General features: G+C 41.3%; 1 protein-coding gene across 1 annotated transcript in view; it reads left to right on the top strand.

Moving 5' to 3' along the window:
* The window catches only part of FAR2 (fatty acyl-CoA reductase 2), a 78,917-nt gene that overhangs the window by 27,168 nt on the left and 34,256 nt on the right, over positions 1-17,493 (top strand). The gene's annotated exons all lie outside the window — the stretch shown is intronic.

The raw sequence follows: 17,493 nt of genomic DNA on the forward strand, positions 1-17,493 counted from the left end.
TGGTTTCCTGGCAGTCAGGCAGAAAAACAGTGAACAGTGACAGAGAAGAGCACACAGTCCGTACAAAAAGAATAGATTCTTTCACAGACCTGTCACCCAAGTTTGTTACTGTTCACCCCAGTGTATCCTGTGTAACCTGCCTTTATTAAACACAATTTCTTATGCTCCAGTTGCAAAGAGATAATAGTCCTAATCCTAAAACACGTGTGCTGTATTTTTTTTTTTAAACATAGTTTGACTTTGGGTCAGTGCCAAAATGTTAATGTTAATTTGGCACTCAAATGGCAGCTCTCAGGAAAGAAGCACTTAGTTGAGGAAGGAGTATCGTTTCTTAAAGGGCTTTAAAATATCCAGGTTCCCCTCCCAGTTCTTCAGCTGCTCAGTTATGTGACCTTGGGTAAGTCACTTCAAATCTGTGTGTCTGTTTCTCCCCTGAAAAATTATATGGCTCTTCTTTATAACGAACTTAGTGAAGAAAAAGGCTATGTAATAGTTCAATATTAATGGAATATTTAGTTGGAAAAACTATTTGCAATCCAAAATATATGTCTGGAGACCTTTAGCTATCCTTCTGTCCCTTCTGCCTCAGATTTAATGTGGAAGGTTCAGTGTCATTCCTCGGCCACTCGTAACTTTGAGACCATCCTCCTTAAATTTGCTTTCCATGGGCAGTGTGCCTCTGGAAACAGTGAGTTCCTTGGAATGCAGATGCTCTCTAGGAAAGCAATCAGCTTTGTATGCTTGACAAGAGATCGCTCATGCACTAATAGATGTTCAAATCCCTGGCATCAGGAGAATCAGCAGAACATGAAACCAGAGTGGCCGAAGACATCTATGCTAACAACAGATAAAACCAAAATAAGGTAAACTCAGTGCCCGGTGAAGGGGACATTCGGTGAAAGTAAAAGCAGGTTCAACACTGAAAAAGGAAAGATGGCATTACTAAAGAATAATTGGATTTTCAGATTAATTTTATACGTTGTTACTGAGGCAATGAAATGATGTTTCAAGCTGTACTGAACATTTTTGTGGATAAAAATATATTACAAGTGAAATATATATATAAAGATAGTGTTGTAACTTAAACACTTAAACCAATCCCTTCCTCCTGTATACCAGGATGAGACCTAACTGGGAAGATGTGACTTTGCAACTACCTGATGCAGGCTACTTGCATCTTTATTTGAAACATCCCTTGTAGCTGTTGTCAGACGGGATAAGAACAAACACACTTTAGATCTTCTGCACGGTAGTTCTTGTGCTCCTGGATAATTTCTCTACCTAGACCTTGGTTTTTTTGCTCCTATCCTGTAACAGGAGCTGCATTTAATTCAATAAGTGCTCTTTTTCTCTTCTTTTCATTCATTTTCATTCTAAGTGCAAGGCTAGATCGATTTCAGCTCCAAAGACGTAGCTGAGCCCGTGCACTGGTGAGATGCCAGGGCTCCTGAGCTGCAATATTGAAAAGAGGAAGAGACAAGATATATAATTTCTATTCTGAAAACTTCAGCATTTTGTTATAAGATACTAGATTTTCTCTAAGGACATGTCGCAGCACACCTCCGGGGGGATTGATTCAGCCAGTCACTTTAGGGACTGAGTGGAAATAGTGTATAGGTCAAGTGCCAGAGAAATGCCTTTTCTTTGATAGCATCCCCTTTAATCTGAAAAGCAGAGCTGGTTTTCTCTCTCCTTCCCAGTTTGTTTTCTGTTCAAGGCATGACATGTATTTACTCACTCACTTCTCCACTGCAATTTGTCTTCTTGCTTTGAGTGATGTAAGTGAAGGTGACAGCTACCCAGGGTGCACTTGATCCTGGTATTTGGTGAAGCATGAACGCGCAGCACACACTGCAGTCTAGCTTCTCAGATGTTGTCTCCATCCTGCACTTTGGATGAGGCCCCCAAGATAAGGCCCACACTTTATTGTTATTATTTGGCAGAGGTAACGGATTTGATGCGAGATGATACCTTCATTATAGATCTATTAGCTCTTTCAGTTTAATCTGATTAAACTCTCCCAGACACTTACTTAGATAAGGTAGATGGGATGAGTCTGAGTCAGAAAGATTAGATGACTCCTGCATGATCATGAAAAGGTCAGAGGCAGAGGAAGGAATTTGAGGGGCATCACCCCTAACTCAATAAAATCAGGGCTCAGGCTGGGGAAGGGGAAGGAGGGCTGGTACAACCTCATTCACTGTCTCCCCATCCCCACTTCTTGCACAGGTCTTGAGCTTTTGGTACTGTAACAAGAGAGTGGGAATGGGCAATCAATACGGAACGGGGAGCTGAGGTTGGTACATCCATATCTAAATCCCAGATCAGTGTGTTAACCTCTGGGCCAGCTGCCCTCTCTAACTAAAGTGTGGGTATTTTACTGCAGGACAACCTTCAGTATGAACTTTCACATAAAAGAAAAAAAAATAGAGCTATGTCCTCAGCTGAAGTACTTGGTGTCAGTGGAGCTATTCCCATTTGCACTGACCGAACATTGACAGAGGCTGTGTGATCAGACTGTCTTCATTATGCACGAAGGGGAAGACAATAAAAAAACAGTGTTTTCTCTCCTAAATTTTTCTCAGGCAACTGACAAACAGAAGTTGGACAGATTTCCTCATTTGTTGCTTGTGATGATGCCACCATGGCTTAGAGCATCGTTTCTAGGATTAAATTCTGACTTTGGGAGGGAAGGGTAGACAAGTTCACTTACCCTCCTTGAGTCAGTCCTTGAGTTAATGGGTATTGCACGTAAATGCTTTATAATAATTATGAACACAGACATGACAACTTGTGTTGTCTCCCTAGGGACTCATGTCACCCAGCTTGCTATAGTCATTTCTTTCCTAATAGAAGAAACTCAATGTAGGCATAATTCTGCATTGGTGTGTGGGAGGGAAATCTTGGGGAACAGATGGTTCTTGGTGAACAGACTATAGTGACTAAAACCAACTCTCAAAAAAGAATGAATCTATCAAGCTAATCTTCTGAAGAATAGAAATATGAACGATAACCATAATATAAACACAAAAATGAACGATGAAGCAAGGCTGCCTGTTGTATATTTGACAGTGGTATTTCTCCCTGGTAAAGAAATTGCTTTTTAATAGCCCTGCTGTGGAAAGGATTCTCTAAGCTGTTTCTTTTTAAAATGCTGATGTATTCATCACTGAGCACAGGAGTGCAGAAAACCAGGCACTGGAAACTTGGAATGAAAATTAAGAATTGTGCACTAGCAGAAATTTTGGCTCTCCAGAGGGTGGTCAGTATACTTCTAGTTTTTACATGGTGTCTCCAAAGGTCTTGAGAGAAAAAACAAAGTGATAAACCCTACCTGGGATGACCAGTAAGTACCATTGAGCCATTGGTATTGATTCAGATGTGGTTGCCTTGGAGATCCACTGGCCTGTTATGTGGATCCTCAGACAGGGGAGGAATTGAAGCAGCAGGAGACTGTGCTGCATGTCTGTCCCAGATGTGTCCTGCTGCAGAGTGGTGGGAACCACAAAGGTGCAACAGTAATTGCCTGCTTGTGAGGCGAGAAGTGCCCCTCTCTGTAGCTCCCCGGGGAAGGTGGTAGTTTGCATAAAGAAAGATTTGAGAAAACGTCATCCTGTAGACTCACCAACAGGTACAGTTAAAATGGACACATTCTTCAGTTAAGTTCATTTAAGTCCACTAGTGTTGATAAAACGTACTTATTCCTTAAAGGTCATGGTTTAATTATCGGCACTGATAATGACTTTCATGACCAATACAGAGCAATTTCTGACACCAGGTTGCTGAGTGGATGAATTAAAACCTTTCCCCATGAAAGAGATTTTCCCCTACAAAAGAAGTACCCAGTACTGTGGACTATTCACTCAGTCATGAGTAATCTCTTAAGAGCTCCTTGACAGCCATTTGATTTTCAGGGTGTTTAACCATCCCACCAGCTAGGAATTAGATAAACAGCATCTCTGTTTTACCAGTGCAAGAACTGAAGGCGGTTAAATAAGTGACGTCTTCTTACTTGGCAGTATTTTTTCAGGACTCATTTGATTGCTATATTGACTGAAACGCAATTTTAAGTCTGTTAGCCCTCCAGACCCAGCACAGCTCAGGGAGAGAAGCCCATATCTACAGCAAACATTTAAATTTAGATCTGGCCAGAGTGTAGTGGGAAATTCCCAACCAGACGTATCAACCAGTTGTCCAAGATACTCTGCTGCTGCTACTGAGTACGAAGCAGACAAGGCAGGGTTTAATAGAAGCAGTGCTAAGCAGCCTGAGACTCAATTCTGCTTCCCTTTGGCATTACAGTAGAAGTGTCCATCTTTTTAATAAATATGTGCTCTGAGCCAATTCTTAGGTACAGTAACTGATACTGAACTGCAGAGCTAAAGGCTACCCATACAAAACATCCTGCCGTAATGTTTCAGAATTGGCATCTGGCCTTGTAAAATCAGATTCTAAACTGGCAAGGTCTTTTGAGCATCACGCAGGGAAATGCATGTCTTCATGGCTGTAGTCCCAAACGTCGATTAGCATCCCTTCAGAAGCTGGCTTTCATCTTGGAGGTGATCTCCTGATTTTTTTTTTTTTCTATAACGGCACAGCGCTGATCTGCGTACCTCATAGGACATAGATGGCTCCAGCATTGCCAGTGTCATTGTTCATTAGCTGTTATTTCTCTTGGTTCAGAGGCTGATGATCAGATACTATTATATAATTTGAGCCTGTTCAGGAGATGTTTTTAGGCATGTGGGAGGAAAGGAAACACAGTGTTTTGGAAAGTCATCTTTTCCAGTGTAGAAGGGAAGATATTCTTGGTTTAATACATTTTTACTCTCTCTGAATTAGATAAAATTGCAGTGCTCTGAGTGATGAATTGAGTAAATGATGGGGAGATAATAGCTGTGCTATTATCCCTGGAGAGAAGATGCCAAAACTGAACGCTTTTCATTTGAAAGGGATGAGGCACCATAAAATGTTCAATGTAAGGAAAATTGCATGGACTAAGATTTTCCTCCCAATAATTCTTTCCTCAGAGCCCCACTGGCCTGGTGAGTTAAAAACACTTTGACTGGAAAAATTAGACTGAAAACAGTATACATCTGAAGTTAGAGGAATCTATACATGAGGTACTTGGCCATTAGCCTGCATACTACTGGAGAATCTAAGACAAAATTTAGCATTAGGACCTGTACTATCGCAGAGACAATTTTCCACAGCTGTAGCACGGCAGTACTTCCACTTTCCTGCTTTGGCACCCCATGTAGCTGCTCAGGGGGTCACAAATCTGCCAGCCAGTTGCCATGTGGTACTCGGAGTTCTACCTGGGGTCCCAAAAAGAGGTGGAAAGTGATATTGCAGTACCAGAAAAAAAAGTGCTGCAAAAGGAAGGCAGAGGGGAAGGCAGGGGACCAAGAGAATCAGAGAGTCCCTCCATCACAGTTACGAGTTCACTGAGGAAGATCTGTTCATGCTGCCATGATTCCCTGAGGTTCACAGGGATGACACTGTGAAGCTATTCCAGAAACTCTTTAAGATCATAATATACCAGTAGGCTTGCTATTTTTTTAAATAAAAATATAAGAAGGAGAAGTCTCGTGAGCTGAGCACAGAAAGTCAGAGAACACAAAGACGAATGTTTTCTTATTCTGTTAAAAGTGCTTTGGAGCCTGTGAGTTACAGATGTCATTTGGTGGGAAGATGGAGACTGAGACTAGTTGGGTGGGGAGTCTGAGCATCCATCTGGAGATGGGGTGAAGGCTATCCCTGTTGATTAAGGGATAGAGCTGGTCTTTCAGGCTGGTAAGCCAAAGGTGGTAGCCATGTTTCTTTATGAGTCTGACTGTCTCCTTCAGGTTGCAGGCTTGAGACATAACTGAAATAAAAGGCTATGATGTTTTTAAATTAAGCAATACACTACTAAGAGATTAATAAAGCAAGTAAGTGATAATTCATCTAAAAGCACACACCACTATAAAGCTACTAATTATCATTCTTAAGTCTTATGAATCATACCTGGGTACTATTGGATTACAATTCTATTGCCTTTCTCACTATAAGTCTCCTTGTTCTCTCATTTTTCCACTCTCGCACACCAAGTCTTTCAGACAAAGACATGATGGAGGCTCCAGCAGGTTGTCCTGTAGGGGTTCCTCCAGCATCACTGTGGACTTGGATTTGAAGGTCAATTTCGTCACCATCTGATGATGATGATGAATGTGATGATGATCACACTCCTAGTGAGAAAAAAATCCTGTCCTCCTTTATTTTCTACCTGATTTTATATCTTATCTCCCAGTTTTCTGTTTCTGGATGTGTCTTTTCAGCAGCCTTGCACCTCTCTATCTCCATCCAAACTCCTCTCAAGTCAACAAGTCTTGTCCCCAGTTAGTTTTTTCCTAGTTGATCTCATTTCTGCTGCATCAGTACCCAAGTTTTGTGGGTTTTTCCAGTGCTGTTATGTTATTTAGGCAGTCTTGACTTTGTATTGTATTACTTATATGGCTGCCTGGGTACAAGTAACTTTGAAAAAAGTTGCACCCCAAAGCTCCCCTACCAGTATCTAAGTAATGCTGGTGTCATATTGTTTATCATATACACTTACTAAGACATACAATTTTATTTTAGCCTTCACTCTTCTACCTAGTTCCAGTTAAGCACAAGCAGTTTCTTATATTGTCCACAGTCTGCATACCACAGCACCAGAGGACCACATTTTTCACACTTTGGTGTTGTGCTTGTGCAGCCTTGTTGTCTTTGAACTGTTTTAATTACTTTCCTTATTCCCCGTAGAGGCTTTACCTAGTTATGAGGCTTAGTGCTTCATCAGGACCTCGTGCTTGCACCTTATCACCCCATGTAGTGTCTACAGAAAGCTGTATGCCCTAAAGATGCTGACTTTATGGGCCACGTAGTTTGGGGCGGATCTTTAAGCACTGGGGTTTTTTCCTCCAGGAAGTCTGGGAAATTGATGGGCTGCCTCTACAGAATATGTCAGAACAGGTGGAGACTTAATGTGAAGATACGTTGTACTTCCCTCAGTTAAATATATAGTTAGGATGTATAGTCTCATGCTAGTCCTTTTCAGAACACCGTGTATTTCTTATTTGTGAAACCACTGTGTGAGATGAGAGCTGTATTTTACTACGCATAGTTGGTTGTATTATGTTCTGCTTGTTTCTTCTCTACTTCTTCAGCCAGGGTTTTTCACTGGTAGATTAAAGCATTAAAGTAATTTATAACCTTTTAGAACCTAGGGCCAAGGACACAGGCTCATTAACAGTAATCCCTACTCAGACAGATGGGGAGACTTTTGTGTACAAACAACTTTTGTTCAACCTAGTTGAGAATGTTGCTTGTTCTGGTGACATATGGGCAACTGATTTGTTACACCTGAAGCATAATTAGCCCAAGTGCTCATTTTTTTACCTTACACAAACTGAGTAGCATAAAACTGATTGGTGAAATCTAGGTCTAGAAGCCAAGGGCAGGGCATTCCGAAAATATGAATGCCGTTTCAGCTTACATGAATTCTCCTCTTTGGTCTCCGTTGGAAGGAGTGTGAGCTGAAAATATACTTGCAGAGAAAAGTAACTTTTCTATTAATAGATGTACAGTATTTGGGGTATTTAGTGAGTGAGATGAAGACTGCATGTCAGTATGAAAGATGTCTTGAGTCACTGATCCTGTGATCAGAAAGTTTTAACATTTTGCCTTTAGCTGAAACAATTAATAGGAGTGCCAGAGATGGTGAGTCAGGCTTGTAATGGTTAATTACCCTTCAGCACTCTCTGAGAAATGCCAGAGCGAGCTAAAACCTGAGCCTGGCTTAAGGACACTTGATACGGCTTTCCTGACCCTCATTAAAATGTATGTATGTTTCCTTCCATACCAAAATATCTGTATTTCTCTAACATTAAAAAAAAAAGAAAAATAAAATAAAAATTAAAAAAAAAGGAGAAACCCCTCAAACAAAACTCATCTTTTACTGCCTTAAAGAGGAAAGGTCTTGCAAGGTGTGTGGAACATCATCTGGCTTGTCTCTTCCCATCAGCGCTGTCAGAGCATTCTCGTCAGGTACAACTGCAACAGAGAGTAGAGAGAAAATTTTCACATGGTGCAACTGAGCCATCTGTGGCAACGCTCTGATCTTTGTACTGGGAAGTAAGCGACATCTGTTCCTGGTAGAAGTGTTACTATCACAAGCTGATGTTATGTGGCCCTCCTAACAACAGGTATCTTCATTCTGAAACAAGACTACACCTCCTGCTTGATGAGACCCAAGCTAGTGGAAAAGGGAGTACACATGCCAAAAGGCTTGTATGGACTTCAAGGGCCAAATTTGCCTTTTTCTTGCATTAGGATAATTTAACACAGTTCAGTGGGACTGCTTGTATTTTTTTATACTCATGCCAGGAAGAGGTGAATTTTAGGAATGTTTATTATGGACAGAACCAATTGATTGAAGGACTGTCAAAAGAGGTCTCACATAAAGAAAGTGGTCCATATTTTGTATAACATGCACAGAGGCTGGATTCGGAGAGAAGGTCTGAGCTGTGAATCCAGCTGTTACACTTGCATGTGGGCTTCTGCAAGCATTTCTGAAGGGTTTCCAGGGAGTCTTCAAAGAACTGGCTGTAAACAGAGACATTAACTACAGATGGTCTCCAGTAAGAGCAGTACTTGGAGACCCACACTGTGAGGTAAGTAGCCGGGCACTATTTGCACAGATGGTTCTATCTTCTTAAAGAAGTTTTAAATTCCCTAAGCTGAAGGCTCCTTGGATGAAAATCAAGGATTACTTGTAACTCTCTTACTTCCTTGCTTGCTTGGAATAGTGACACTACAGAAAATCGATTTATAATGGTTAAGTCATCCTTTCTTAGATATTTTCTTAGAATCTCACCTGTTTTCTTCTTCACTGGACTCACTCTCTTTTTCAGAAGTGCCTTCACTTCTTGTAGTGTCCCTGCTTTTCCTATTAGTCTTATAAGTTGCATTACCTTCTGATCATCTCCCAGTAATTTTCCAATTTATTTACTTACTGTGAGTGCTGAATGTAGCCTTAATATGTGAATATAATTATAGTTAAGTGACAGCAAGGACAGGAAGCAGAGAATCGACAGGTTGAGGTACCCAGGCTTAGTGCTTTTCTTTTAAGTACTAATATAAAAATCACGTTGTAATGATGAACATAAAAAAAAAGTATGTCAAATGGCATAAGAGGGCAGAAATATTTGTATTGGACATGAACACAAAAGAAAAATTATTAAATGATAAATAGTCCTAGGTGAATGGAAAACTTCTATATTTAAATGATTGTACTGTTTGACAGGGTCCATAAATTGAATATTCCTGGGATTAATTTCAGGCACTGAGATCAGCTGGCATGAAACAGCTTGCACTCATGCCATTTAACGTTCTTACCTTCCAAAACATCATGCCCACATGTAGGATACCTGTTGGGGAAAGCCCCTGGCCCAGGCTAACTCCTCATTTGTGACCAGGAACGTGTTCAGCTTTCTGGTAGTTTGTTCAGGCCAAAATTGTGCTAAGACCTCTCTAACAACGGACTAATATAGATGATTGAGTTCAGGTGCCCAGGGCATAACCTGGCCCAGTTTAATTTACCAGTATAGATATTTCCACAGAATTCGCTGGCTCTCATGGATGGTGGAGGTTCAGCACAAGGCTCTTATCATTTGCTGACTGCCTATTCTGCTCGTCCCAGGAGTGGTTCCTACTAGAACCTGGAGGTTCCTGCTCATTTCCCAGATGTTCAGGTCTCTATGCTTAAGTGCCATCTCACTACAATGTTTAAAAATTACTTCTAAAAAAAATTTGAGTAGTTTTAAATAGTTGATGTATTTGTCTTGATTTGTTCAACTTCTGTTGTGTGTGACATCAAAGGATTTTTTCCTCCCTTCCACTTTTAGTCAAGGTGAACTTTGGTGCCCACGTTACCTGAGCTCCTCTTCATGATGGCATTCTCTCCTTTATGCCTCAGGAAGAGGTCAGGGATCTTGAAGAAATTAGTATGGAAGTGCAGAACATCCACCCTAGGTTGCCACAACTGCTGCAATCAGTCCTTTGGAAGAGCTCTTTGGAGGGGCTCAAGTTGAAAGCAGAGTACCTCAAGACTCTACCAGATGTACTTACAGGAGTCATAGGGCCCAATTGCACCCACGGAGTTGTCCTTGAAACAAAATTTTGAGTTGCATACGAGCACTGTGTACTATACAGGTTATGTGCTAGCTGCATCAGCTGTGTCTGTGTGACAGCCAGCGTACCTGGTTATCCTCTTTGGAAACAGCATTGTAGCAGAAGGAGAAGTACCCTCAGGGTCTGGCTGTGATAAGACTGCTTGACTGTAGTTGTGGGGATTCCTCAGTGACTTTTTGGCAGAGCTGTGTTTTCACTGAAAAGTGAGAGTGTGAGTTGCTGCGTAGGCTAACATACAGACACACTACCAGGCAGATCCCAAGACTTCTGTGAAGTTCAACCAGTTCCAGCCATCAGAGGATATGATTGCTTGTATAAACAAGGACTGCTCTGCGGAGCTAATGCTCATTGTGTTGTGCTGGGTCAGCTGTTTTGCAGCTGGCTGAGGATGCCATCATGCTGTATGTAGTCTGTGATGGCCACCTCTTCTTCACATCATCCAGTCCTGTGAAGCTTTGCAGCTGAGAGGGACTCTTCTGCAGCCAGGACTGCATCTCACTTACTTGCAGGGCTGCACTGTGTCGTCTTTCCTTCTGCGTGACCTTATGAGCCAGGCATACCTGGTCAGCCAGATGTGTACTTGTGGGGAACTCTCTCTGGCCTCTCTCTCCCTACTAAGGCTCCATGTGAACAGGAGTCTGATCTGAAGCACACTTTGCAGCTGCTGCCTGGATGTGGGCCCCCACTTCCCCAAAACCCCACGCCGTACCATCTGCATGACTGTGCTCATGAAACTTGTGTTTTCAGAGGGGCGGAACCTCAAGAGCTCTCCACCTGTGATATATAACATGTTTTAATGTAATTGTAAGTGAGAGTGCGTTAGAGATCACACTGTCTAGCTGCTGTACCAATCTCTACAGACTCCTAAAAATCAACCTGATTTTTGTTAGGTACTGTCAAATAGGAAATTCATTTTTTTGTCATGTCATTAAATGTCTTTAAAGTCTTTCTGAGTCATTTCTTTAAACGTCTCCAAGAAGTAAGCATCTGTGTATGGCACAGCCTTTACTCCTGGCTGGTGAGCCTTTGGGGAACTCAGCAAACACTCCTCAAGTTCCCTGGTGCCCAAGCAAATCTGGCAGTGAAACTTCAAAGATCTGTAGTTGAGGCAATCAACATGGAAAAGTAGATTCAGATCCTGTGTCTGGATAACTGTACTTATTAACATTTCCAAGTATATACAGGGATTCTCTAAGTAGCTGGCAGTGCATTCTGCATGCGGGAATTGACGGAGGGGAGATGGACAGGACTCTGGTCGTAGCCAAGTGCTCCTGCCATCCTTTGGCAACTGACTCCCCTTGCCCCTGTGCCCACACTGAGGCATAGCTATGGAGGAGGGGTGAAAAGGAAAACAGTTCTGGAAAACATGTTAAATGGTTCCTTGTAGGAAAAGCTCCAAGTGTTTCCTCTTTCCCTGCACTTAAATTCTTCCTCTGTTTTAAATGTCAAGCATACCATCAAATACTGGTAGTGATATCTGTCTAAGTACCACACAGGGACACAAGAAACGTCTGTGATGAATGTAAAAAAGCTCCACCTTCTGTCTGTGACTTGTCCACCCACCTAGAGACCACAGAAAGCTTTTCCATGTCTGTCAAGTCCCTAATGCTCCTGCCTACAATGCCTGTCTCTGAAAGAGCTCCTTTTACTGTTCCGGATTAACTGATGCGTAACCCAAGTATTCTTGCTAGAAAACAGCAGGCTTTGTCGGCAGCCAATTTTCAGGGAAATTGGTTGTTTAAAGCCACATCCTAAGTAGCTGGCTCTACATACTAGCCTTAGCTGACCTACACTGAAATTTAATGTCTGTCATCTCTTTGTTTCTGTAGTATTTAAATAATCAGCTGTTTTGTTTACTAGATGTTGGTCATGGGTACTGTATTTCCACTACATTAGCTCTACTCAGGGGAAAGTAATAGCTCGAGATTGAAGCATAAGCCATTTGTTTTCCTATAATGAGGAACACTCTGCTGCATACTTTCTAACTGATTAGATGAATTATGCTTTATTTGCCTTGAGAAGAACCATACTTAAAAGCAACTTTCTGAAGAGGAAATGAGGCAGAGAGTGCACAAGGGAGAAGAAGGGTCTGTGCCCATTAATACTGCCTGAGCTGCATTTTCACACATTTCTTGACTGAGCAATCCTGATGCCTATTGCTGGAAATGTACCAGGCTAAAAATTAATTGCTGGCTAATTACTTTATGTCAAGAAGCTGCCCAATTATTTCTCAGATTTGCTACAATAGGAATTCTAAAAGTAGCTATGTACCTTCCTTCAGGACTATATCGGAGGACTTTGTTAGTGGCAAACACAACTGGGATAAGCCCTTTCATCGGAATAAAACTGCAGAGGTCAGATGGTTTATAAAGAGTTGAGTTATTTTCATTACTTCGGTACCTGCAGTAGTTTAGATTTGTGGTGGTCACTCGTGTCCATTTATGATACCGCTGTTGAAAACGCAGGGGGTTCGATGCGCCAGGGTGTTACTCTGTGTATCCCTGTATAGGCTGTTCCCTAACATTTGTGCACCAACACTGTTCAGAAGAGGGGCTTTTAAAAATTATTCCACACACTTCATGGGACACCTTGTTCTTGAATTGAATTCTTGCCACAATGTTTTACCCCTTGGCCTGTGTCTTGCTTAGAATAAATTATATTTCCTTTTCAGAAGGAAATTATGCTAAACAGTCCCTCCCATTTCTGTATCTGAAAGGACAAAAGCTTTTTCCCTTTTTTTTTTAATTGAACTTTCTCAGCCTTTGTCTTCTCAGTATTTACTTGTATATGAGATGCGTTTTGTGGGAATTCTCTGATTTTTCTCCATTTTAATGTTCTCATACAGTAATGCCTTTAAATGTGCATTCTAGAATGTAAGTTTCCATCTTTTGCTAATCCTCCTAGAGAAGCCTAATATTCCAGTGCCTGTTAAACACACATGGCCCCACTTTGCAGCAGAGAGCATTTTTTATTGGTCTTACCAAAAAAAAAAAAAAAAAAAAAAAGGCTGGCAGCATCTGGTTAAAATAGTGTAATTTGGATACCTTGATTGATCATTGGGTTTGTATCACAGGAGGAAAAAAAAGATTACCTTTCTAGGCCACACGTGAAAACTTGATGCTTTCTGGGTCAGTCACCAAAGTGTTTGGCCCTGATGTGGCAGAGGGAGGGTCGTGAGTGCTATGGCTGAAGAGGCAGATGCAGAAAAGAGCCACAGTGGGTTACAGACTCCAGTGATAACATTGATGAAGAACAGCAGCCCACCTTCACCGTGGCTTGCATTGCTGGGATATGTTTATTCAGCACTTTGGAAGATGAACCCTTCACATCAGGGGAGAGCCCAAGAATTAGTGTTAGGTAGCATCACCAAGCAAACAGGAGAACTATTTTCTCTCCTACTTACATTATTCAGTGAAGGGCCATCCTGCATGGTGCTGTTACAGTAAGTTGGTTTTTTAGGGGTGAGGACTGATACATCCAAAAAAAGAAGGACTACCCAAGCCTCTCTGAAAGGCAGTTACAAGATACATGCAAATCTCATGCAAATTCCTGTTTAGACTATGGCTTAGCACTCTAGCACTCTACTTTTCATATTTTGCATTTGTTTCACTGAAAATGTCTTCTGAGGAAGAACTGAAGCCTTTGGCATTTTACATTGTTCAGTGGTTCCTTTATTTTTCAGCTGCACTGTTCCATAGAAGAGCAATTTGCCATTCCTTTGAGCTTTTTGTGTCTTTGTAGTATGGGAAAATTTCTGATTGAAAGATTGATGGGGAGAAATCTCTCTGAACTATTACGTGCTTTAAGGCAAGAGCAGAGAACACAGAGAGTTACGGATGTCCTTTGGGAAGGAAGATCAAAGCTTAAGTGGGAAAGAATAGAGAAAGAGATGTCCATCAAACACACTCCAGTATAATTTAGGGAGAAATTCTAGAAGTCGTGTTTTCATAATAAGTACTTGACAATGGTAAATTGAAATCACAGAGATAGATTATTGTTGTAAGTGGGACTTGCCTGATTATAACGTAAGAAAAAAATCAGCAAATTTCAGAGTGAAATTCTCACCTCTGTTGAGGGGCTGAACAGCCTGTGCAGAACTTGAATCCTATTTTGAGGATTAAAATGAGAATAGCAGCTATTAGGTTAATTTATTCTGGTTTGGTCAAGGCAGCAGTGTTGCCCCTGGGATGTATTAGGATGCTCAAAAAGATACTGAAAGCAGGATACGTTACTACTGATTTTCCTCAGTTTTAATCAATATTGGACACAGTTGACCAACTTGAAATCAAACATCTTTCCTTTCTCTCCACTGTAGTTCTGTGGTAATTATTATAGCACTTATGGAGTATTGCTGTCTTGGTCAGTGTTTTCATGTGGTTCCAACAGCACAGCACACCAGCCCACGTCTGTCCGTTGAATATATTTTGTATCAGCAGATGGTTTCTAAAAAGAAAAGAGAACAATCGTTAGCCTCCATGGAGTTATTGGGGATTTATTATGTATGTTCTGTGTGACTCAGTCAGAATTTAGAGATGCAATTATTGTTTACCTGCAGACTAAGCATCATCCTTATGTTAAGCACTCCTTGAGCTATAGGAAACAGTATAGAATAGGCTGCATTTGTTTTATCTTTAAATCTTCTTGCACTTTTCTGTAAAGCACTGACAAGTCTGAGATCTTCAGATGCCATAAAAGAGGCAGCAGACTTTGATTAAACAGCTGCTCCTGTTATGTGATTTAATGATGGCGCTGAACTGAATGTTCTTGTGATCCAGAAGGTTTCCAAAGTGGTATGCTGAGTTGTGAGCTTGCATTTAGAAATTGCCTTCATCCTTCAGAGAAATGCAGTGAATTATTGGAGGGAGGGGGGAAAACTACAGCTATGGAGTGGCATGTGGGAGTAGGCAATACCTAGCAGTAGGCACAGAAACTGAAGGGGATATTACCTGCATTGGGAACGTCAGGAGGAGACAGAATGTACGCAGAATGAAACTGTCCAAAATCGAGCAAGGCTGGCACTGCAGAAATACTACTCTTCTTTTTATATGCCATGAGTGAAATGGAGAAAGGGCTGATTCATTCTTTCTCTGCCTTTGCATTATTTATGCCAAAGTAAAACAAGTATAAAATAACTCTAGTTGGGTGGAGTTTTACATTCTGTTTGCAACAGAAAAAAACAAATGCAGAATTGTTCTTAAAACTCTCACAAAATAGCTTTGGTCTTAAGTGGGTTCTCTGAGAAACGTCTCCATTTTGTGTCTCATCGGGGTTTGCTCGCGTGCAGTCTCTCATAAGATTATGCATATTTGGACAGCCAATCTAGCATCCTCTTTTAGAAGACGAGCTTTTTACAGACATTAATGCTGCTAGTACCCAGTTTTGAATGTAAGTCATTGGGAATTGAGTTCCTAAAGTCCAGCTGACTGTCACCAACATCTTTGTCCATGATTAGCTTTCTCTGTCTAGAAATCTATTCTCTGGCCTAGGCTACACTGCTGAAATATGCATGTAGTTAGGTGCAACTGAGAGAAGTGAAATGACATTATCATGTCCTAACTTCTGTTAACTTGCTCAAGTTTCAGGTTTATGAAAGATGTACAGCTATATGTTAAAGAAAAATACGTGAAGTCTAGTATAGAGCATGCTGCATAGTGGAGAAGGCTAATGAATTTCTTACCACTTCTTTATCCCTAAGAACATTGAGGTTTCTCTAGGTTTAGTTGTCAGAGAGAAAGGTGGTAATCCTTTACAAGAGACAAGAAAATATTAGAAAATATTAAACAAGAAAATACTGCCATTTGTACTGATCTTTCATATGTCTTTTCCTTTCAGTATGTTTCATTTATGTCACACAATTTCTGCTCTTACATAAACACAAAGACAGAACAATCTCTAGGAAGACAAGAGGCCATGATAGTAGTAAGATTTACAACTTACTGTTACTGGTGAGTAAGCTACAGAGCAGAGCAAAGACCCAAAAACCACAAAGCTACTGAGAAGCCAGCTGGCCCATCCTCCTGCCCCAAGGCAGGTTCAGCTATTCCCTGCCTTTCCTGGCTATGCTTATCTAGACGGTTCTTAAATGCATCCAAAGGCGATGTCCCACAGCATCCACCAGCAATCTGTCCCAGTACTTAGTTGTTCCTGTCAGTAGACTAGTTACCTTTGAAGTGTGGTTATCCTTTGAAATCTAAATTATACCTCTTCAGATCTCACAGTCTCTCTATTCTATTTATTCTTTCTACCCTTCTTATTTTCACTCTGCCCCCAAAAGCATGGAGCTTTTTGGACTTAATTGTTAGTATTATTTCACTTGAAGTTGCTCAAATACAATAATGCTGGCCAAAACCCTTAGAACAGATGCCTCTAAAACTTAAGATGATTTTTTTAAATCCTACTCCAGCAAATTTACGTAGTGTTTTGAAATTCAGGCTTCCTCTTCTCTTCCTGTGACATTTACCAAATAAAAGGTCTCCAGGTGTAACCTGCAGTAGCCTTCTGCTTTCATGACGCAACCAGAACTGCATTCAAAACTGTTACACTGTTGTCAGTGACTCTGAGCTGCTCACAGAGTGAAAATGGGAACTGAGGAAACTGCTGTTTCCACATAGGCATCTTTCAAGTGATGACAGTACTGATTTTCTTTTCCTTTCAGAAAGTTTGTGCACAGTTGTCTTGGTGTTCAGAGTACCTACTATCTCTGATCTTGGGCAAACCAAGGTACCAAACGCTGGTTTTGGACAAGTCATCAGACATGTATATGGAAATGTAGGGATCTTTTTAGTGGACAGAGGCACAATCTTTTCTGCAGAAGGCTGGGCAGAAAATGTGTATTGGAAAGAGCCATGGATCATACTCATAGAAAAAAGGGCTGGAAGATAGCTTGAGAGGCCAAACTGCGTGTTTGTCCAGTCATGCAAAATTGCCAGTGGCAGTCAGCAGCTTTAGCAGTATGGGTTATTGAGATTCCCCATCGTTCCACCCCAAAGGCAGTTCCCCACAGGACTCATCTGACATGAACAAAGAGTGACACTAGGCAAGAAGCAGCAAAGGAAGAGGAGGAGCCAGAATGTGCCCTGTTCCCCTCCTTAAGTCCTTTGTAGAACCTTCAAAAACATTGCTCGAGTCTAATGTTTCGCAGGCTTTTCCAATCCATACTCTGCCCTCCTCCTCTTTAGCTCCTGTTACAGTCCTACAGGCAGCCTTTGAGGTCAAATAGCAATGTAGAGATACAGGAATATCAGTGGCTGTCCCAGGAAATGAGTAGTGTGGAGAAGA

This window comes from Chlamydotis macqueenii, chromosome 1 (genome assembly GCF_036417535.1).
Source record: "Chlamydotis macqueenii isolate bChlMac1 chromosome 1, bChlMac1.mat, whole genome shotgun sequence".
NCBI classification, from domain to species: domain Eukaryota; kingdom Metazoa; phylum Chordata; class Aves; order Otidiformes; family Otididae; genus Chlamydotis; species Chlamydotis macqueenii.